Source organism: Varroa jacobsoni, unplaced genomic scaffold, assembly GCF_002532875.2.
Source record: "Varroa jacobsoni isolate VJ856 unplaced genomic scaffold, vjacob_1.0 scaffold_562, whole genome shotgun sequence".
Classification (NCBI taxonomy): Eukaryota; Metazoa; Arthropoda; class Arachnida; order Mesostigmata; family Varroidae; genus Varroa; species Varroa jacobsoni.
In genome coordinates, this window is record NW_019213464.1 from 263,088 (window position 1) to 288,171 (window position 25,084).

The 25,084-nt window shown below is 43.7% G+C and overlaps 1 protein-coding gene across 1 annotated transcript in view; it reads right to left on the bottom strand.

The window, feature by feature from the left end:
* Positions 1 to 25,084, bottom strand: part of Hasp (Hig-anchoring scaffold protein) — a 240,687-nt gene that overhangs the window by 214,528 nt on the left and 1,075 nt on the right. The window lies entirely within an intron of this gene.

The following is a 25,084-nucleotide window of genomic DNA, read 5'->3' on the forward strand; positions in this document are numbered from 1 at the left end:
AGACATACACTCTTTGGTGCGTGCAAACTGCTTACAAAGCTTCCGTTGACTCGGTCTGTCTCCGTTTTATCGGTTCCTGCGAACTCGCTTCCGTGGGCCGCCGATGCAGCCTGAGATCCGCTTGTTGTCGCTGTCTAGTGGCATATGTGACGGCTGTAATGATGGCGGTAGCGTCCGATGTTCAGGCGATCATCGGATTTTTTCGCGTCTTACTTCCTCCCTAAACCGTCATATTTCCTTTTGGCTTTTCCTCTGTCGTAGTTTGGGCGCAGCTTCGGGAGTGTTTTGTGCGCCACTCTTGAGGGTATTTTGTTAGTCGGTCCGTTGGCGTCCTGCACGATAAAAAGGGCCAAAGGTATAAAAAGGCAAGAAAAAGACGCATGTAAACACATAAACAGTAGCGTACGATCGAAGAGGTGGAAGAAATGATTGGTATTTTTCGTTTTTTCTCTCTCGCTGTTGTTCCTTCGCGTTCGCGGTGTATGGGCACAGCATCAATGGCAGCGCCGGTAGGGCGCTGACTTTCTTCACCTGCGACGACAGCTAGCCCGCACCTTTCGCCATTCAGGTTTCCAATGGCCCTTGGGAGCTTCGCGGTTAGAATTAATGTATGCATAGCACGCACCCTAAAGCGGCAGTGGCCGCGTTGCTTCTCTGGCATGTAGAGCGACAACGATGATGTTGCCGTTGACAACAGCTACACAGGAGCGACAGCAATGTCGACAACGAAGAAGAAAACGACTACGTTGAGCGCACGAATGAGCGTCTAAAGGCTCCGAGAATCCATGGGCAGAGCGTTCGTATGCTTACGAATTTGTGTAACACGGAGGCAAAGGCGCGAATGAGGACCAAAGGCAACGCGATCTAAGAAAAGGAAGTGTTAACACAATGTTGACAAAGTCTTGATGCAGACGCGCAGTAGGTGGCTAACGACTCAACATTTCGAATTTAGCACCGTGCATAGCGCAGTAGTGGATATAGGGGCGCATGCACATTCTGCCGCTGACTATATATTGGTGGGTCATGAGGTGCTGATGAAGACGGAGCGTTACGCCTGTCCTATCTTAAGTTGCTAAAGCAAAGAACACGGAATGGCTACCCAAAATAATCGGCTGGTATTCACCCTTTGTCGAGATGCGCTGAAATGTCAAGTCGGCAGCAAAAGCACGAAAAGGTTTTATCTGGAAAGTTGTGCCAGGGGAAGACGCTTTATTGTTGTCCAGTTTATTTGCCTCGTTTTTCCTCCAGCAGTCGAAATACTAAACGGAAGTGCAACAGATCGACAAATATACAGCATCAAGTCAGCTCCGCCTTTCGGTTCCTCACAGATCTATGTCTATTTGCTTCTTTCGTGAAATCAGGCGGCACTTACAAAACTAACCTTTGGAAATGTTGGCGGCTTCTTTGGTGCAAGATGGTTTCTGCATCTTTCAAACGCTGCACGCTCGAGGCATTGAATTGAAATCATTCCACTTCCTTGTCGCCTAGGCCAGTTTATGGGTACGCAGAACAGGCTCCGCAGAACAATTTTTCAATTGAAGAAGGCTGTGCTAAAATTCCCTTTCTTTTTTTCATGCTGCGCATATTCAGACTGCATTTTGCAACCTTGAACACTTGTAAATCCAATACATAAATCCTGGCGACCTAACGTACGTAATGGCGTTAGAATTTAGCTCGGATGATCGGGTATTATTTTCGGAACTTCTTTCGACAAGCTATTTCCGTTGCTAAGTAGAGCTATCTTTTGGTCGAATAATAATAGAAATAATTACAATAGAGACTATGATTTTAAGCTGCAATGGCTATTGATAATTGAACGTGCTTTTGAAGCATAAGAACAAGATCCACAAGCCTGCACTCGTGCGCACAGAATGGGTCACAGCCCCTCCTAGGCATAGCAAGAAATGGTCTCTCAGTAGTAGAATAGAGGCTAACATGGTGGCACAAGGACGTAAAAGTTGCGGTTTTGTTGCCTGTCATCGTTCGTGTGACCCGATCACATTGTGCTTGACAACCGTTATCACACATAACGCTAAGAACTAGTTCCCTTCGAAGGCTGGTTAAACGCGCAACACTATGTTTCGTGAGGCACGCTCCTAGATTCCAATAATTTTTTTTACTTTAGATTGGGCCTCTCAGCATTTTGACTACGACTGCGCCGTTCAACGATCATCTTCGATTATCAGCCGAGCACCCGGAGTCCTGAATTTCTGTCCTAAAGCTTACTTCTCGAAAGAGATTTTCTCATCCTCGGTAAGCAGACGTCAGTATCTAACCTCTAACCAACCAGGGGACATCCTTCCTCTATGTCCTTATCAGGCAACAGCTGTCGCTGTATATTTTAACGAACGTTACAATGGCTTCGACGGTTCTCTGCTGCTCAGTTCGTAACCGTTTTCCGAACAGGTTGTGTACTAGGTTAAAGACTGAAACGGCGGATATGATGAGTCCACTGTCACCTTTGAGATTTAACAAGTAAAGACTCAGGTAAGCAACTATAACGAAATAGGTGTTCTGACGACACGAATTTTCGGAAAATGATGCAGCAGTTCTCAGAGACTTTAGCGCATAAATTCTTATAGCTTTAAGTTAAAGGATATCTAAGGCATTAGTTAGGCAGTATAATGGAAAATCTTGCAATCTTAAAATTAGTGGCTACTATATCATATGTTGATCTCTTGCTTTAGACATTTTGCTCTTCAATCACCTTGTTAACTCGCCTCAGCGTCGATTTACGTTCCGTACTGATTTCGAATGGTTCTTTAATAGATGTAGCCCATACAGAAATTGATTTCGCTATTTTGATTGGTAACAGATAAAATATTATTTATGTACGGATTTATGCCGTGCTTTAGGACAATACGGTATTTATTTCAAGAAAATGCAAGGTCATATCTATCCACTGCAATACTCAAGCATAGTAATATTGCTTGTATTTGTACGGCCATACATACACACACCAATACGGACGCGCCTCTCTCTCGTTAACTAGTAATCAGGACAACCAAACTCCTTTGTCGCATCGCCATTTCTTGACTCTGTCCCCCGAGGTCCAATTTGAGGGAAGCATTTCATCCGCTGCATTTTCCACTCACCTCGATAAGTGAACTCGATAACAGAGTTACAGGGTCTATTCCTTCTCAATCCCAGACAGCAACAGTATCAATAGATTTAACTGCATCAGCGATCCAGTAACTGTTTGAAATCTTATGGGCTCGTTTTACATCGACGAATACTGAGCAGGCTGGCACAGACAAAGCCAAGTGCGCGCGTGCAGATAAATCCCATTGTTCTGTTGAAATATACAATCAACACCGCTTTACTAAAAAGAACATCGTGTAATGTACAAGCCCCGATCATTTAGCCGCAAGCCAACATCACGCTAAAGCTACCGTGTATGACTTGATGCTATTGCTGTTCATGCAGCTGCCGAGAGCGATAATTCTTCCTCGCCATAAGACTACCTATTTAACTTTCGGGGATGTTTTAATGACCCTTGTTAAGAATCATACACGACGTGTTAGCCTATCACATTCGCCGTCGTGCTTATAAGAACACAGGCTCCTGTGCACAAGACGTACAAACATACAAATTTTTCCTATGCACACAACCAGGACACGAGGAGATACACGGCCAGCCCCCCCAGCACGTAATTGGGCTTTCTATGCCGCCGCTAGCGACCATACCTTCAACAGAATCATCACTCCCGTTATTGCCGAACCCACCGGCACTACAAATCAGCACGTACACAGTTGCATGTAATAACAATAACGTTAGGATAATAATAATGCTCTTAGCAAAACTGCTGCAAAATTTCTTCGGGGCTATAACGACAACTGTTACGGCTGTGCCTATTATCAATACGAAACTAAGGGCGGCCCTAACCTCGTCGAAGGCATTACGCTGGCTGTCCATGTATCAGGCCCGTCAACGTACTCTCTTTTCGAAAAGCAACAATTGCCGAATTCTAATGAATTCCATATAAAGAGGGTGCAATGGACGTCACAACGCATAGTAGTGAACTGTTTGTTAGTGAAGATAATTAAACTTCATCTGGCAACTTGTTGTTACTATGAGAAACCAATTGAAGCGGGACGATGTTGAATAATCGCTGTCATGAGTGGATCCGAAGGTGTGACTATGATATGGATAAATCTTCGTTATCGGACGAATTAAGTGGCCCCTACGTTTGGATTTCGGACACGTTCAGCATGTACTGCTATCCAGACTTCGAGAGTGACAATGAAGTTCAACAAATCTCTTGCTCGAATATTATTAACTTCATACCAACCTTTTCTTAACTTGGAACATTCTAATTGCTTGTTCTGCGTGTGAGGGTCTCATTAAAAACCGACCGCCTAAATCGCCCAAATCTCGTTTCAGAAATAGCCCTAACGCAATACATTGCCCCATAGAGCGTAATACAAAGATATCGCTTCTACTCTTTGATATTTGGTAAAAATTCTATACCTGTTATTCTGTACCCTGGCAACGAATGTGCCTAACAAAATTCGAGATCGATATTCAATCAGACCTGAACTATACGTTTCAGAGGTAATTTTAGCAGTAATAGATTTTGCCTGCCTGCCTGTCTATCGAATATAAACACCCATAAGCCTTCGCAAGCTAAAGGCAATTTTTAAACCAGATTATCAAATTTGTTTACTTCGGCAAGCGATGATTTAGAGTTAGGTATATCCCGAGAAAGGTCAGGTTTTGCTGCTTATTGCGAAGAGATATGCCGCTCTGTGACTATTCGCTATTTCTTTTCAATCAAGTTTTGCTTTTGTCAGCTATTGCATATTTATTACGTAATATGTTGTTTTTGTATACAAGGACAATATGTTCATTAAGAACGATTGATGCGCCGATAATCCTTTCACGTTTTACACGTTTCACGTTTTTTTTTAGCTGCTTCACGTTTACAAAACTATGGCCGAAGTACAATTTCTTTGATATATAATAGCTAAAGGCCCTAAAAGTAGCGACATTGTTAGCACTGAATGCAAACCATTCGAAGAAAGGTCCTTGCAATAAAAAAAGAGTCGCTCTTTACATGAAACCGATAGGATTAAGTAAACATTTTGCTAGCAAAAATTAAAAAAAATATATGTATGTATATATATATATATATATATAGAATTGAACACTTTAATTAAGTTAAGATGAATAGTGACAAATGGTATGATATAACAGCTCTGTAATAAATCCACTCGGGGGTCTGTTTCTAACTGGGTTTAAATCTTTCATATTTCCAAATTTAGCCATAACGTACCTCGTGAACATGGTTGGACATCACCGTTACGATAATTAGAAACATAATTCAACGCCTCGAAGAGAAATCGAAAACTGTCAAGTGCGAGGTAAATAAAAATTATTTTAGACGAATTAGAGAATCCATCACTTTTTGCTGTACTCGACTCACTTCCGCTTGACACGAAGCTTTCTACCTTCTGTGCTTCTGTCGCCGGTACGTCTTACCTACTCCTACTACCGCTGCTGCTTTGGTAAGTCTTCAGAAGAAGCAGTTGCACTACGGGTCAACAGCAAACGTAATATGGCTGGTGTTTAATATCATGTTTATAATATAATGGTGCTTAATACTGGTGTCGCTTTTCTTTTCGCATTTACTTTCTGTCAGACTCAGCCTAATTTCGTAGCGTATACATACTATGACGACGCACTGAAGCTTTGCTGATCGCACTTTAGGTTAGGGCATTGTTTTCGGCCTCCCACTTCGTTGATTCCAGTTAGGTGTCTATTTTATCGTCACTGCCGCTTCACGTGCCCGTACCGGTAGTTTAATGTCAAAAGTCCTGAGCGTACGTTGCTTTGTGCTCTTCGCCCGTCCGCTGGTTCCATTCAAACGACGGCCATACATACACAAATATAAGTACATGCTTACTGGCTGTACATCAGCTGTATGGTGACCTCTGGCTTCTTCCAACACTTCGTCCAGCGATAACTTATATGAATAGCTCCCTTTAACAGTCTGTCCGCAATTAGCAACACTAGTGAAAAGGAGAAGGAGGGGACTAAACAAATCCTATCAATCACCTCCGTTTTTACAACTTTTTTGATACGGTTACTACTTGTGCTACTGCTGCTCAGCGAATTCAACTCGCCGATTTAGCGAGTATTCGAAAAACTAGCGCCCCAAACATCATGCATAATACGAGCTGAAATAATATACAGAGTGCCCAACACGCTCGGCAGATGTATTCGGAGGTGCTTTTGGAGGTGAGTCGATTACATCCTGATTAGATTCTGTTACCTCCTTCACTGCTTCGTGGTTGGTTGTCGTCTTCTGTTTTCTAGCTAGAATTCCTCTTTCGCTAGAATCTAATGCTAAGCCACGAAGTAGTCGTCTTTTTTGCCCCATTTACTGGCTTGCCCTATTGTGCCACCTCTGCCCAACGGATCGACGCAGTAGCTCCGCGTAGTTAAATACAGTTGGAGGACTGTAAGAGCAGCGGTGCCCGAGAATAAAAGTGTCTGAAAACGATGCAAGCACTAGGCAGGACGCAGAGTCGATTAGTGGTGGTCGTTCCACCGCCAATAGCTGTCAGAGGCCCAAAGTTTCAAGATGATATTTTCTCCTAGTGGAATGATCTCCGCTGCTGTCACCGCAGAGTCGAAGAGAAAAGGCAGTAAGGCTGGTGGAGTCCCTAGTTAGCAATTTCTCATTGTTCCAGCTTCCCTTGATCAAGTACAGCATGGCCACTCGCCATGCTCTGAGCCATAGATGACAGCAGGGGAGCAATTGCGAACATAGTCATCCAATTGACCAATGAAACGGCACAACAGCGTAGGAGTATTTTTGTCTGACTGTTCAAATGACCCCCGACTCCCTAACTAGCAGGAGGCAGGATTCCAGAGATACTACGAGCAGGTTGAACATTACGACTCTTGGATCTTGAGCAAAAAAAAAGCCCAGCAAGCAACCCCAGCCCAACCCAACAACGCCTGGAATCTTCTAACTGGTCAGGCCAGCAGCTGTAGCGATAGCAGCAAAGGCAGTCTTTCCATAGTTTGCTGCTCATCTGTCTGCTCCAATGCTCCGCCCTTCTAATTTCATTGCCCTCTCAACCATAGCGCGGCATACTTCATAAGTAGTAATCACCCTGTCTCAGAACGTTCCTGACATTTTTTTTTCAACTCCCACCTCCCACCTGACAGCCCTGAACCATCCCGTGCTTTGCTGTACATAATTGCAGATACTGATTGTGATCTTGCTGCGATTGTTGCCGACACTGCGCGCTCAAAAGTTTTTGTAATTGATTTTTTTCTACATTCTCTCGTTGTATGATGACGCTATGCTATGCAATTATTGCTCTTTTAACACGACTGCTATTATTTCAGCTGCTTTTGGTTGATGCTGCAGCCCGCAGCTCTCACGCAAAAGAGGTACAGTGCTCTAGTGCCCTTCTTTTTGGTCCACAGACGGCGGCGAAGCTATGCTTTGACGTATTGACATTACCTCTCGAAGGTACGATTGTATGGACGATCGAGTCGACGTTTACTTGAGTTGTCAAGAAGCGCGATCCGATCGCCTACTTTATTTCATGTATATATTCGTTTTGAAGTCAGTTAGATCGCTGGTTCCTTCATAACTACTAGTATTTTAACCTGCTAAAGACATCAACGCATATTCAGAGTATAAGCGAAATGTTGCATCGATGACCTTGAAGAGTAACAATTTAATTTCTACTTTATTCAGACGTCACCATACTCTAATGTATAAGAAATCATATAAAGAAAAGCAACAAAATAGTCTTGGACACTGGTTAACTCATTCATACTCTTAAAGTAGGACTTCGTAGGAGGCTGAACATCTCATAAAGACAGATATTTTGAAAATGATCAATTTTTGTTTAGTAATGTCTGAGGACAGGATTTTTCCCCAGCTTACTGTTCGAATCCAAGAAGATTGTTTTTGGCACAGAGCTGAAGCGTTTTTTCGCTGTATATGTATGCGTCATTTTTGCGCATAGGCTTGGCTTGACGAGCAACTACTGCAGATAAAACGACAGCTCCCGACAGAATTAGCCTCGTGTCGAAAAAAATCATTGTGGATCCAAACAGTACACCGCAACTACCTTTTTTTTTTTAAATTTTTTACTCAGGCCCGGCAGCCTGGCCCTATACAGTGTTACGCAGCGCAAGAAAATTGTGCAGAATAGCACATGTGTGCTTGTATGGAACATATGCGACAAGTTACTAAGCCTGACTGATCATAAATAAGTGAGTTTTTAGGCATTTAGTCTGTTTGCCAGACTACAAGTCGCTGAGTGGCTGTCGTCATTTGACTGCAATGTTGTAATAGAATATTTTAAATTATGTGAATGCGACACATATAGAATTAGCATGATCCTTCCCAAACCCTCTGGTTCACTAGCGATCTTATCAAACAGCGAATCTGATCGGTAGACAAGCGCGTTCTTTTGCTATTTCCACGCTAGTGTCTGTTTACATAAAAAGAAAACAGACTGATAAAGTAGTTTGGGTTACGTTTGCATAGAACTGCCATACTAAAGCGATGAATTTCGTCTTTTCAGCTGGCCATGCTCAACTCTTCGAGCTTCCCAGGTCGCACTATCCTCGTTAGTTTCCATTGTCCCTTTCGTCTTTGACTCAAGCGGTCGTGTTCGGTTATACAGCATGTTCCACTCAGCACTGACATCGCGATTCTCTGCTATTTCAATACCCTACGTAGGGGACGCCAGTCATTATAACATTGTGCTCGACCCATTATGGCATGCGTTGCCTGTTCAGCTAGTTCATCTTCTTGATCTCGTTGGCTGAGTGAAGCCTAGACCTAAGCTTGGCCTCAGCTTGTCGTATATGAACAACGAAAAGATCTCACCCTGTAACGAGGAGGATGCAGCTGCCCCTCATTATGTTTGCCCCAAGCCGACTTGCCTCTCACCCCAACGACCTTCTCTTTCATCAACCCATGATCCCTACCGCACGTCTTGGCGCACCGGATCACTTAGGTTAGTCTTCCGTATCTATCAGCGCACAGACATGCTGCATATTTACGCTACATCTGGTGGATATGTATCCAATGGCAATGCATAGTGCCTCCAGTATGTAGCAGCGTCAGCAGCAATGCGCCTATTTCTCCTCGCCAGCTACTCAACGTCCGACTGGCTTTAGGCGTCAGCTTAGCGCAAGCCGGAAATCTTCCTTGCTACTTCTTTGGCCCAGGATGCGCTAACATCTTAGCTTCATTGGCTGTTTCTCTACTTGAGTGAGGGCACGCCGAAGCAACGTGACGCTCGCAATTCCATCTGTCTTTTCTCCACAGATTACTACATATTATACATAGTTTCAACGGCGAAGGGCAAACGTCCAGTGGACGGTAGTCGTCTAACGAAAAGTGATGACTGAGTTACCGGTTTACGAGGCCCCTGGATGCAATTCTTTGAATTGGGGTCGGCTCCGTTGTGCTCGCCTGCACCCGAGCTTGCCATGGAAATAGCAGAAATAATGGTGGTAACAGTAGCTGGATGCCAGCAATACAAATGCTGGCATGAAGGGACGTCCTGGGGATCTTGGGAAACAGGCAGAAGGGATGAGTCACCAATCAGTGTTAATCTGTGCCGCCCAGCCAACAGCTACCAACTGCTCTCTACCGCTGGGCCTGTTGCTTGCCGCGCGTCGCCTATCGAGTCGTCTTTGCTAGAATGGCGAGAAGGACTCCAAGCAGACGTTACATTCGGTTACTCACTGGCTTGAGAACCAAAACCAGGGGGCGCCACGGTATGGTAAAGGGACGGTCAAGGGAGACTAGCACACAGTGCATGGAAACGCTGATTACAATACGCGCGCCTGCTCGGCTACAAGTGACACTCGTTAGATGGTCCCTTTGCCCTGCTCGCCTTAGTTCCTTCTGGTTCGCTCTTTGCATTGACTTCGTTCTGTTCCGAGTCAACAAGTTGCATGGTCCAGATAGACAAGCTACGATTCCTCTCACACTGTGCCGGCGCCTAACGGTTCGGCACAAACCGTTCTACAGACACATCAAGTGCTACTTGGAAAGCTGCAAACCGTGTCAGAGAGTCACTTTGTGCCTGAATGTGGCCTTCTAGCCGGCCCTTGGATTGACGTCACCAAAATAAAAGCACTATACGCTAACACAGACGTACCCATACGTATCTAGATATGAGTTCCGTTTCGATTACTGCCAAATTGACGAAGCGTTACATCTTGATACTCCGTGATCGAGTTAGTGTAAACACTAGATTTTGTACAATGAGTATGAACCACTGATCGAGGCAACTTCTAACGGAGACGGAAATCATAATGAAGACAGGATGGAAGAGACAAGAATTAATTAGAAAAAAGGAACAATTAGTTTCGTACAAAAACCCTAGACGTCAATGACAAATTGGTATCTAACTTGTCGATTTTTTTATGCTAAATTTAGTACATTTCATGGGAACATGCAATCGTATATGTCAATAAATTTTCTTCGTGTGGTTCTGACTCCACGTCGTATGTAAGCGGTGGTACGTGCGAGTCCTAACGAGAATGGTATATTTATACGATGGAAGTTGTCTGAGATACGATACATGCGGAACCATCAATAAGTACTAACTGCTCTAAACGATGTAAGATAGCTGTCAGATTTTTGTCATCAGACCTTCACCTGTCCTTCGAAATCGTTGGTCGATATCAAGGGCCAACACGGCTCGTTGCCGGCACGCAATGACGGTTTGAACACAATCGAAATTCGAGCCGTGGGTCTTCATCTGTTTCCCTGCATCTCCCCTCGCTGTACCTGACACTTCTCCGGCCTTCTTGGGCATGCCTTAGCTGAGTTGCCTAAACGCAACCTTACCTTAAAATGAATGCCTTAAGCTAGAATTTCAATTAGCGACTACGACTGGATAAAAATGAAAATCTTTCACCATCGACTAGGCTCTTATATGTTTAGCATTTTTATTACGTTTAACTTCATCACAATTAATTTTTCTCTAAGCCACATTTAATACTTAACACCGGAATTACAAAAAATCTTTAAATAGTAGAGGCTTTTAGAGAACTATTAAGTACTGTATAGTAGAATTTTGCCATAGCCTTCTGACGGCCATGTGAGTAACAGCTTCAAAAGCAGACATTGGCGTACGACGACAAAGAACAAATAAAGAGGGTGAAAGATTACATCTCCTTGAGATTGTTTAGTGCGATGGCTAGAGGGTAAATTCCCCCTGATTCACTTGGAATTTCTCATCTACGAAGGTCGACTGGTCGAGTCCGGGTCGAAAAAGTCTACTTCCGCCAATCTCAAAACTCCTCTAGCTAATCGTAGCAAGGTTCTCCCAGAGTTTATTCCTTCTGTCTGTTTCACTCGCAATCTTCCTGGAAAATGGGATTATTATAAACTTGAAACGTCTGCTACGAAGTACCACATCATCAAGCCTATATCGTCCGCTAGTTTAGAATGCAACTAAGGCGAACAAGAAAACGAAGAAAGTCTTGATATGTGATAGCCATCTGAGGCTATCGGCCGCAAGGGTATTGCCTTCTGGATGTAGGTCCGCTTAAATGTAGTTCATCCTCTGTAACGTGTTTACAAAGGAAGAACCTTGAGCTATGCCAAACATAGCGTGTCTCGCAAAATCATTTTCAGTTTGGTTTGTCGATTTCAATAACACGTTCAAAAAGTCTTTCCAACGACCCCAGAACGACGTACGTTGTATTTTGCTTTGCAAATAAATTTGTGCTCATTTTTCATATGTTTAACGCACTTAAGCACATTTCTTTGTGCGTATAGATAGGTTTTTTAACTGGACTCGTGTTTTGTTTATACTTTTTCATGCTTCAGTAAGAAACTTGTGATCTTCCAGTTTTAGAAAACTGGCTGATTTGAGTTTCCAGCTTACATGAATTTTTCTATATACTAAATTTATTTCAATGACAACTATGATACATTTTTTTTATAGACCCTTCTCGTATTGTCCGCACAATTCCATCTTCCCTTTCTTCTCACTAGACACTGTAGTGTATTATCTACTTTTATCTGGACACAACTGGTTCAACTTTAGGTAACAGGATATGCACGAAGAGTACATAAGCTCGCTTTGTGGTTTATTGTATGTGCCTGTAGGTTTCCGCCTTTCCTACGCACACACGTAGACCCAGAAGTTCGTTTGGTCGCTCAGGGCTCTGAGTTCCATCTTACACTGCTAGAAGCACACAGATAGAAGAAAACGTAATTAGCCTTACGTTCAGCGTCTTTTGCCTAGGACAACAAGGAATAATGAACGAGCTCATTAATCAATTACTCATCTAATCACATGATCTTTCGACGCTACGTTAAGCACTGGTTCTTGACGAATTGTAGGTGTATTTCTGTCTGGAATCTTCGTCTACTGCTACTGCGTCTGACCCGAACTCTCTTTCATCCTTGCATCCGCTTACGTATAGGCTCTACTGAGATGTTTCGTTTAGTTGGCCATTGATTGCTATGACCGCTTAGCCGACAGAATGACTTTTTTTTTTTTATCACAGTATAGATATCAGTGTATCCATGTGCCTTTGTTTCTATGGAGATTTCTGATTAAACGTGTGTAATAATTTATAGCGTAGTGCACTTGGAAATCGAGCATTGAATAACCTTTTATTGCACTTCTCGCGTGGAACTGAGGTGACGAAAGTGACAATAATGATAATATCGAATTTACAAATGTAGGCTTGATTATCGCCCGAATTGGTAGCGACAACTCTTGCCCTCCCCTATTTTCCTGTTTGTTGCCCCCTTGATGCTATAATCGAGCCAGGCCATACACTCAACTTACTTGAGAAATGTTGTGATTGTTGAGACCCTATCGGGCGAGTTCAGCCGTCGAAAAGCCCGCAGCATATACGGTGGAAAAACAAGGTTATAAGCTAGAGTGGGCCAAGAGTGTATCACTCGTGTCGAAGTAATGCTGTACATCCATGTTGCTGACGACGACCTATGGTTCATCGTAATTTCACAACAACTCGCTTGTACACGAAGAGAACACGAAGCTTACTTCTACCAGTAATGCGGTCACTGTTTGAATCGGTTCAATCTGGTTTTCAATTGTGACTCAACTTTCAAGCTGGTCGACGTGACATGCCTTTAAAGGAACTAGGCTTCCCCATTGTTTTACTCCATTTAAAGTTTCAAATTCAGATATGACGCCCCGAACCTTGGTGCCCATTTCCAAATCCTCTTAGCATTACGACAGTAACCGGCCATTAAGCTGCAATTTTAGTAAAATATCTTTGTTAGAGTCGGATAAATGCATCTACAATAGGAGCAATAATAATGATGCTTAATTGGCTTGTGAACTTTACTGGTTGGCTTTCTTTTTCTGCACCCCTTACGTGGACTTTGTGGCACGTTAAAAGACGTTTATTATTTAAAGCCACTAATTTAGAAGCCTGTAGATCCACTAATGAATGTAGATACCACTCTTCATTAAGTTTCTATACCGAGATGAAAAACTTAGTTCTTGTGGATAACACAGAACCAGCACCGACCGATTCTTAACCGCGTCTTTCGCAGTGAAAACTTTGTCGTTCAATTATTGCAGTTTGAAATCATCACTTTCCCTGCACAAACTCGTGGGCTGCATAAGTCTCCCCCCGAACACACCATCACTTGACCATGTTAGAGAAGCCATTACACTTACAACTAACAAATATTAATATATTAATTATTTACCAAGTAAATGCCGTATTTGTACAGAAAGTGTATTTCGCTCTACTTCTCGAACTCAGTTGCGCAGGAAGTGCACCAATAGTCGAATAGCGTTTTTTTTCATTCCCGTACCGTAACGCTCGCTTGACTTGCCCCCACTCTTTTCGCTGAGTACCCTAATGTTCGCTGAACTGCTGTTGTCGGGTCGCCCGACCGCAATAGAGGAACTGAGAAAAAAGACGGCTAAGGTCCAAATGCCCCCAACACGGAATGCTGACATATTGAGACTGATTGGCGTTGAAGAGCCGGTCGTTGCAGCTGTTACTTTCCCGTATGACCCTTACTGTTCACACACAGATGTGCCCTCCCGCCAGATGGAGCGGCAGGTGGGCACAGCCCGCAGACAGCAGGCAAGCACCCCTGAAAGCAGCCTTATTAGGGTGCGTCAGCTCGTTCTTACACTCCTGTTTTCGAACACGAACCCACGAACTATAGACGTGTGATAGCGATCGTGTGCTAATTAGGACCTGTTAAGGATACGAACAGTAGTCAACTTACAATACATTTTGTAGACCTGAAAGCCTTTCCCATCTGCGTTTCGCCAGGAAGCTAACTGCTTCATTTCCCAACCTCATAATTTCCTTTCGCGCAAATATACGCGTCAGCGTACAAAGAGCCCTAATCCCAGCCCAAATGCTCTTTATTCGAGGAACAACTCGTCCATCTATAGCGGTAGCCACGGGAAAAAAATAGCTAAAATTATTCAGCCACGCTAACCCCATTTGTGTGTCGACATACGCCCTGGTGTCGCTTATATTCTTAACTTGTTCTGGCCAATATTACAGGCATGGATTGATTCTCCATTGACGTCCTTGCAGGTTCTGCTGTGTCCGAACCGGGAAATTTCTTTGTCTATTGGGACTGCGCTCGCTAATACAAACGCACAAGTATCTCGACGATTTCATCGGCTTCAATATTTCGCTAACCCCTTTCTGCAAGCACTTATATGAGCAAAAATACTATTTATTTCATCAACGTCTCGCGTCCTTCTTTGTTTGGCAATATTATATATTCTAAAGGCAGAACATAGCGGATGTGGTGTTCGTCGTCAATGTGGTTTTAGTTAACAAATGTGCCAATCACGGTATGATAATGGTCCATCACATATTTGTTTATAACGTCTATGGATGCACAGAAATGTTATAGAACATTATATGTAGTATAGCTATTGAACTGTCAAATATCGTATATATGCACACGTTTTTTGTATGGTCTATCAATATACAACGGCTGTTCACGTACGCACAATGGCACCTGGGAGCTGAGTTTGTATCTCGTACGTTAATGTTGATACAGCGGGAATTTACTTAAAGTAGTCTGTTTCGGCTACACATATAGAGGGTTAGTGTAATATATGCGCATGCCCCATGACGATTCAATTACTCGGAAGGAAACGGCTTGGAAAGCAACCCCGAGATATCTTAGAGGCTGCATTACGGGTGGGTGGAACTGGCAGGCAAATACGGATTTGTGCCGATGCAGAAAGCACTATATACGCCCCGAGAGGAGAGTTCTGGTCCAGACTCAGGCAAAAAAAGTAAGGACGGCCAAGAACTTCAAGAGCCACAAACTATGCGCCTAACAACGTTGCGAATCTGCTCTGAAGAAATTGCTCACTCGATTGACCCATATGTAAAACGATCGTCAAACACAGATCGTACGACTGAAGCCATTATCAAGTAGCCACGTTCCTTACTGCTGTTTAATAGCCATTGAATAAATAAGCCTATTTAAAGCGACTTATAGTGTCAACCATGACAAAGTACCAAAACAAAGAAACCAACGACAAACTGTAATTTGGTGCATTTCGTCGACAGCTCACCTATTGAGTCTATCACTATAATTTATATAATTGTATCTCGATTAATCTTACAGCTGATTACTTTTATTTACACACCATTAATCGCACTGATTTCTTGAAAAAGAACTTAAGTATATCTCATATATTAACAACTGCGAACGACACCGATTTAGACCGTTACACCCCTACCAGGTTTTTTCGACCCCTAACTGTTGCTATAAACGCACAAAAGCCAGGAGCTGCACTATCTGTTCTTTAAAAGCATTTCTCTTGCGAACAGATTTTGATAGGCCGTGAGTTAGCCTGCACGTCAAGGACTATACCAAGTTTGGTCATGAAGAAAAGGCACTGTGTGATAAGAACTAAGCTAGCTTGTGCTCCATTCGGTTAAACGGCTGACTACACTAAACGTGACTCTGTATAGAGTGACGGAGGTAAACTAGAGAGAGCTGAAATAAGCGGGTTTTGAGAGGTTTCGTCCCATTATTGTGTAGCCACTCTACGCATTCGTTCCGTTGAACTTGTTGATGTTGGTTGTTTTGTTGCTTTCCAGCTCCTACCATGACGACCACTACTTTGGTGGCTCTGCAGCAGTGGTCGCGGCGCCTGAGGTCAGTGGCAGCTTGACCCTTACGTGTAGCGCTGTAACTGTTGTTATTTCTGCCAGCGAGCTGGGTCCCTTGGGGGACCTCAGCGTTGAAAGCCTTCGAAGGTTGCTAGGCCGGCTGGCTGTTGGCCTGTTCGTTCGCCGCGATTCTTCCGAGGACCAGGAAGACGGAGCGGAACGAAAGCGAAACCAAATTAGATGAAAATGCGTTAAGAGAGCCGTTGCAGCACACAGGAATAGCGTGCGAATGGCTAGCTGACATGCTCTCGGCTATGGTTGCCGCTGCAGCTGCGACGTCCTAACCTCACACGCCCCTCTACTGAAACTACAGCGACTGTCTACTACTGAGGTGGCAAACCAAGTAGTAGACTTGCGAAGGAGCCATGCATTCTAGAGTGGCTTTCCTGAACGTGGGTTTTCTCAGTCAGTTCCGACCACGATAGGGTCCCAGAGTCAGTCAAGCCCAAAGCGGCCTTTACGACACCATAAACTGCCTTGAGAACGTCCAGTAATAACGGTAAGTTCAAAACAGCGTTTCTATATGTGTGTATACGTTCGTGTATATTGAGCAATGGCAGGAATGCGGAGATAAGGAATGTCTCGCTAAGGACGATGGCCTAGCCGTAGAACCATAGCCGTTGCTACTGGTTCGGTAGTGGGGTTTCGGACTCCAAAGGCATTTCTCAAGCTGATCGCGAACAAAGCTGGGATGCCGATCCGTAAACCGAAAAAGAAGCCTTACGATTTGTGACCCTTGAATAGAGACGACTATAACGCACTGGCAACAGAGGCAGCAACAACATCGCGAGCTTTGGAACAATGTCTACGGAAGTTGCATCGAGAAAACCAAGAACCTAGTTATTCGTGATCTGTGCCTATACGTGAAGTCTACATGTGACAATGAGGTACTATTCATCGCTATTCATAGAGCTAAGCGTGACATGTTGTGCCTCTACAATTCAGCGGCACGTCAAATGTTTCTAGCCCTTAGATCAGCTATACGCATGCCAGGTTCTTGTTCATGCTTCTCCACATTTGTCTCAGCTGTTCTCGGATGCCTGGTCAAATACTCTGAACCACTACAGCGGAGTACGTGAGTACGTGATATCTGTTATGCTCCCTTTACCGAGTAGCTGCGCCACCTTTCACCCAAGCTTAAAGGTTAGACTAGGACGTTCTATCGAGTAGTGTTTCAATTGCGCCTTGGTTGATTCAATCTAAAAGTGATAAAATCAGCCACGTATATACGCGTGCACGGCATTGCCATAGCTCTGAAACGTGGGCCCCCAATGTTCAGCCGTGTCCATTCTACCCGAATCCTTACACCGTTGTACACACTAAAAGTTTTGCCAATCTGCCGCTCCCGTTGCATAAGTCAAACAAATTCCAATCGTGACACCTCTCAGACGCCGCCTGTACTGTTCTCTAGTTCCATACCATTCCTCGAGTCTTTTACTCACTGGCACACTTTCCTTTTCCCATTTTCCTTCTCAGGAAGTTTCACGTCTGGCAGCAGCACATCCACCTATACTACAGATTGCGACTGTGCATTTTTGGAAGCAATCGTCAGTGAAGTGATCCTTAGCTCGAACGAACACCAATTGTACGATCAGTTCGTTGGTGGCAAATCACTGCATAGAACCTCACGCATTTCACACGATTCTTCCCTCTTTTTGTCCTAAACTGCAATTGAGTAGTGCATCGACGAGAGCGTGAAGTTACCAATCGCCTATTTGAACAGATTGTTTCCGGACGCGTCCCAATGCGTTTGGCGCATTTCGTGAATCGGGCTGATCGTGAAACAACGTCGCAAAAGGAAGCCTAGAGTTGCCCATCATTACTGGCCTGTTTGCCAGATCCCCCCGTAAGGAATACTCCCTTTACGAATTGTTCTGATTATTTCAACAACTAATAGATATCTAATCGTATGTTTGATCCCTTTCTAAGTCTCCCTCTTGCATTTTCGCTCATCGTTTGTAGTGAAGTCACCTATTCGTCGAAGCTAGCTTAGACAGCAGCTCTTCAGATCAGGTACTTCTGGTACTTAACCTGCCTTCGGAAGGCTGGAGAGTACTTCCAGAGCTAAGCGGTTAGGATTACCACCTATTTTCGATTTCTCCGCATTGGCTGATAGCTTGCGAGTCGAGGAATAGTCTTGAAGCTTTGTCATTTGGCAGTTGCTCGCCTTCGATCGGTGAATGACAGCAAAGTAGGTCTCTGGCTATAGCGGCAGCAGGGCGCAGGTCTCTGTCGGTTACGTGGGCGATCCGTCATCTATTAGTCGTAGTGGTAGACGTATCAACAAGCTACGAAGAAACGTTGTAGGTTTAGGTTACTCGAGGTCCAAGAACAACTAACGACAAAGCAAACTCGATCAGGGCAAAATACTACCTTTCTCTAACTTATTATACGAGGAGTATTTCTAAGTCAATTCGGCAGATGTTGTAATGAGCAGAGCAGATGCACGAAGATGAGCCGAAGGATACACGGCATGCATTAATGAAGGGGAACTATTAATGATCTGTGTGTCGTTGTTAATTTTTTTTACGTCAACCTCGCATATGTCTCATCCTGGTACATTAAACGTCTCTAATAAAATAAATACCCTAACGGAACAAACCTCTAGTTGATGAAATCGATATCCATAAAAGCGCTCGTAGGCCATAAACAAACACCTCCTACGTGCGGCCATTGGCAGAGTAATTATCGTTCAAAGGTTAATGAAGGTTTTAAACACAGCCAATGCCATGTTTGTTACGAAGCGACATATTTCTTATATCAATAAAGTAATTAAAACGATAGATTTCATTTTGTGACGGGTTTCAATCGCTAAATAGAGGAAATTCCCGACGTTTGAGAGAAGACCGTTGTTGTAATGCCATCCTTGTAGTATAACATACGATTTCTAATCACTATTAGCTGTTGGACTAACTGCTAATCCTAGGTTTACTTCTTTTTTTTTCCGTAGAAAGCAAACTTTTTTCCGGAGTGCAAACCCAGATTTGCCCCTACCGTCTTCCCTTTTACTTTGTTATTTCAAGATACGATAATAAACACCACCCAGTTTTATTCTAATAATTTTATTTTGGCAGAATAGGTACTGAAAATAATAGTAAATTACATATAATATAGTTGTGACTGTGCCTTCTATATACGGCTATTAATGCAGTGTTTTCGAGACAAAAATTATACATTGTATATACAATTTATAGCAACCAGAGGCACCTTATCTAACATAAATTTTAACACGTAAAATAAAGCACCGTTACGCGACTGCTAAGTTCACGATTAAATAATAGAATATTATTGTCGTAAGCAAAAGGGTCGATTACTGAAATAGAAACACGCTATGTTCCTTTATTACATACATATGTATATATATATATATATATATATATAACGCCAAATTTGAAATATAGTTACCCAAAGCTAAACTTTTATGTTGGGAAAGTTCCCTAAACCTATGTAGTTGCGTTTTATTGAGCGAATGCGCCCTATCCGATGTTTCTTTGCAATCTTCAAAAGAAAAACCCTATGTACAATAAAGTTCTACGTTGTTCTTCTACTTTTCTCATCACCTGTTGTTTGCAATCGATGCGCAAGCCCTATCATCCCGAAGGTACGTGGAACACAGATCTTTATAGATGAACTTTAGCCAATGTCTGGGAGATGCGCTCAAATATTGGATTTGAATTCGTTCTCTTCGATGTGTCTTAAGTGCATATGTCGTTCTCTGTATGTTCTTGAGCTGATCAATATCCAAACTATGGCAACAACTGTACAATCCGCGCAGGTGGAAGTGCATGCGCGACCATGTAAAATTCCTAGGGTTTGAAGATACTTTGGTGCTAAGAAGGCCGAGTACGCAGCTTTTTTACGCTATTCAAAGCCCTAACCAGAATCGTGTTAACCTAATGGAATAACGCTTTATTAGCGTCGCGTTGTTATAGAAAGAATACCGCTTCGAAATGGGGCGAATCGAAAAACGTTGTGCCCTGTGAATGCAGGCACGTATTAGCGAAAATGCCTATCCTAGTCTCGCCACTGATCTGCTGAAGAAACGGCCCACAAAACCGTGGGCAAATCAACCGTGCTAATGATTAGAACGTAAACGAAAAAACGAGCACACAGTTGCGCGCCCATAACTTGTTTGAAATGAAAGTAGATGTATGTTGCAGTGATCACGAACATACAAATTGGACGCAATATATGCTTTTTTATTTATTTTTTAACATTTTTTTTGCTAACAACTTTGTGGTTTCAGTCAAATCCAATTCGAAACAAACTATCTATTTACTATCCTTGTTGTTGTTGTTAATTTCTGCGACAGAAACAATCGTCTCATCGGAAGACAAATCCCATCTCTGGCAGTACAATGCACGTTGGTACTGATGTTGCCGTTATAGGACATACTATCAATAATTACTAATTACATACGCCTGGACATATATAAATACAGACTGGAGCATCATTATACTTCTGAGAGCAGCTATGTCCTTTGAATAAGTTCCCTTAGTAGTTGATTGCGACTGTACTGTCCGATATGATAACGAAGAGCCACGCTCCCGTATAGAAATGGATGAGCGAACGTGTTAAAACGCACACACGCTTACATATGAGACTTCATAGGTAAATAAAAATCCAGCTCTTTTTCTAATCGTACCCCGATCAACCACGTCTATTGCGCTAAGGACGCATACGTGACTTGCATCGAGCTAAGACTTTGCCTGCTTGAAAATCGTAGTTGATTACGCAGCTAAATATCAGGTAGTCTTGTGTTTCGCCCCAAATTATAAAAATAAATATAATATATACTTCTTATAAATTACCTGTAATAATTAGTTAGAGTATACTAGCAGTTATTAGCTCTATTGAACGGTTTCGGAACTGTTAACAAAGGGATGAACTTTCTTACTCTGCTGTTTTGGCGGGTCGCCTGTTTACACAACCCTTACAGCGGCGGGCGCCACTAAAATGCACCAAAATTCCAATTTTAAAAATTGTTGAATTTAGTTATTATCTTATTTCTTTATAATCGCTTACAGTCATGGATTTAAATTATGTCTATAATCGTTTCCTATCATCTTTTGTAGATGCTAAGTAACAATGGATATGAGAACCTCGACAGCGCGCTAGTTCTACCGATTAAGGCGGGCAATTCGAAATACTTGGTCTAGTGGACTTCCGGATGGGTCTCGGATTTAATCACCTGCCACGGAAAGAATCAGCGTATACAGAACGTCTAATTGATTAACCTGAAGTTTCATCTATTCGCCACGTAATAAGGGTGTTGGTATTTATGACGCATTATGCATTACATTGTTAGATGCATGCTTCTCTTGGGATACACACTGTTTTAACGAATGTTGTCTAGCACAACTGCGCAAAACACGATATATGGTTCGCTGAAATTGCAATCTTTTACCTAAATTTGAACAGAAAAAAACATTAGCGCCTTTAGGGATTCAGCTTAGAAAAAACGTTGCTATAGCCAACATGTTTTCGTCCTTAGCGGGCATTGAACTATCCAAAGAATCTAATAAAAAAGTGACACCAGTATTTTTATCGATGCCTAAGCGCGCGCTACACGCTTAATAAAACCATAAACACACGATTGTTGACACGTCATTGGTCTATAAATGCTGCTTCCTTATTACCGATGAATTGTACTAACAGAATATCTATGTTCTGGATACAAAAAGGTTGAGTCGAACAGGGCCTGGAAACGACATCGTTACTGTTTCCACTGGCATCTCTTGTCCCGTTCATTTTCATGAACATCGAAAATCAAGTAGTGGTTATATAATGGATTTGCGTCAATCATCACCACCAAAAACAGACTGTTTACTACGCAGTACCTCGGTTAGGTTCGACGCTCAGGCCTGGGCTCCCGGCACTCGGTTGATATTTCCCTTCCTTTGCTGATCATCGGCAAAGCTGTAGAAGATGAGACTGTTCTGGTTGTCCGAGGGAAGACTAACCACGATATACGTTTGCCCCTGCTCCTCGTTTCTCCCTCCTGTTTTTTTTTCTCTACGTACTCCACCAAATGATCAGGTGGTGATCGTAGTGGCTTTAGCGGCGATGGCAACGGTGCCGTCGGTACGAACCCGAAATGCTTCCTGTCGTTTTTCGTTCGATTCGATCGTGGTTGGCTTGACTTGTCTCGACTTCAGTCAGCTTACCTTGCCCCGCTTTGGTCATCACCCCTTAACGGTAACAGCAGCCCGGTTTTTACCTCTTCCCGCCCCGGCCATGGTTATCTATTTTTGGTACTGGCCTCCTCCGCTACCACGGCCAACATCAGTGTCTCTCTTATTACCCGTTCTCAGCGCCTCGACAGCCCAACCCCCCATTTATCCGTTACCCCACCATTAACCGCTGATGCGATGGCTGTTTTCTGTGTCGCCCTTCCTTCACCCGTTCCTTTTTCGCGACCGCCGTCTCTTTAAGTAATGCCGGCAACGGCATTGGCCGTGGTCGCGTAGTAGTCGAGAATAATTCATGAGCTTAAAACATCTTCATCCTTTACCTCTATCATACCAGCCGCTCACTTCTTTTTGCTTTTTCTTCCTCTCGTTTCCTCGGCTGTTTCCTTTTTGGCAACGTAACGTTCGTTTCTCCAGTGTTCCATTCACCACTAGCAGCTGCATCATCAGCATCACCATCAACAGCACGCTACCGCTTACAAAGACGAGGTGGGTTGACCACCCATCCAAGTCCCCTACCAGTCTTAAAGCAAAGCCGGTTGCTTGTCCGCGCTTACTTTAGAGGCGACCGGGGAGAAACGACTTACTAAATACGGCGGTGTCTATTCCATGTTACGTCTGTTATACGCCATTCTACCGTATACACATCCAGTGCCGCCTCGAGACGGCCCCATTTGGTGGCCGTTATACAACGCTGCTTGTGCTCTTGCTCCTACTCCCGCATCTGCCGCAACAACTACGCTCCGCGACGAAAACGATATCGCTCTTGCTGCTGCTAAAAGCGATATAGCTATTGTACCAGCAGTTACTGATGCCTCTGTTTCACGATGCCCCTTCCCTTTTCGTTGGTTACTTGAAAGCCGCTCGTCGCAGGCTTCTGTCCTGGCCAGGCTGGCTGGTCGGCCAGGTTACAGAGTGCTGCTTCTTAGATGCCATCGTCCTCGCCGAATAGTTTGGGGCGAGGTTGGCCAGGCTGTGCGGGTCTGCAAGGACCCCCTTGAAGCTCCTTCCAAAGCTTCTCGCGATGCCAGTGTCTTCTGTAGAGTCGCTTTTTCATCCGTATCGAGGCAGGGGCATCTCGCTGTTTCCTTCTCTCGTTGCTCTTGTTTCTCTTTCTCTCGATGCTGCTCGAATCTTCAATCTCTTGCCGTCTTGCGATCGTCACTCTTTCTGCATTCGTTTTCCTTTTAGCAACGCATTTGTCTGCTATTCTTGTTTTTCTTCCAGGAGCGGTTCTTCTGACGTGTATTGCCGGCGCAACGGTGGCCGCTCCCGCCACTGGGCCCGAGCTCAGGGAGCACAACGAAGCGAAGCGTTTGAAGCGATACCAGCAGCAACAGTAACAGTAGCACCATTGATGCACGCATCAGCAGGTCAGCGGGCTACCTGCCCCTGGAAACCCTCTGAGTTATCTGAAGACCACCTCTCTCTCTCTCTTTTTATTTTCGGATAGGAACTCTAGGCCATTGAGAAAGGCTGGAAGCTCCACATCAACTGAAGGACGCCTTTCTGCCCGCCTTAGTAGTTCGACCTCGTCGTCAACGTGTTCTGCCTGCGGCCCTCTTTTCGAAGAAAAAGACGAAAAAGAAAATCGCGAGGACGAACAATATGAACGAAAAGAACTGGAGCCTAACGAAAGGGCAAGAGACCTGAAAGGGAGCCTCAAGGCGAAGATAGTGGACAGCGTCTGGAAGGATCTTCTGCTGTTAGCCGCTCCTACTGCGTTTTCAACCTATCTACATTCGTTATCAATGTCTTATCCTTGGTTTCTCCTTCTTCCCTTTAAAACCTCTATCAGTTATACACTGCCTCTGTGCTGTTTTTCTTCTGTAAGAATGGGCCAGACAGAGGCGCACTACCTATATTTTTCTCCCACAGACTTTTGCCGTCCTCTCTAGCTTGGAGGCTCAAACTATCGTTGCGGGCGAATCTCCTCCGCGTTCAGGCCTGGGACACGCCAGGGACTGTCTGTTCCATCTTTTTTGCGCTCCTTTTCCCTTAGAAAACGTATTCAACAAAAGTAGATTTGGGGAAATAGAAGTAGTGAGGGGTGCGCGAACAAAAGACACAGTAAACAAGGATGATATTTGTCGTCTCCAGTAAGTTATCTATTCACGTTCCCCATTTGAGTGGGTACGTCGGTTCGTTTCCATTTGAGAGGAACTACGGACCCATGCGATAGATATGCAATGCGATATCTTAAAGAGGGCTTAACAAAATACGAGAAGAGCATTCTCTGTCTTTTGCATTGTTTTAACCTCAGGATTATCTTAGAAAGGGCTCGTCGGTCATGAGTCCTCAGTGCTCGGTGTTCCAACGAGATTCCTTTCTTTTGGTCCTACCTTGGTACTACTACTTGATGGAACCAATGGCTGTTTCCACTATGTTTGCTGCAAGAAGTCGCCGGGACGGATTAAGCGTGTGAAAGCTTGTTTACGCAAGCCTGTCCACATTTCGAAAATAAAAGAGTACGAGTGGCCGTTGTTGTGATAGTGGTAACTTTTATGAGAGAGTCAAATACTTTTCTCAAATTTATGAAGTGTTACTCTTCCACCTTTGGCTATTAAACTGGATGGTTGTGCATTAAAGCTAAATTTTTGTAGCTGTTATGAGCAAGGTCCTTTGTTTAAAGTAGTCGAAGTTAGGGGTGGCCGACTAAGTCAACTGCTAGAAAGTAGAAGAACATCATTATGTACGAAGCCACAATTTGGTTAATATCTCTCGCGATA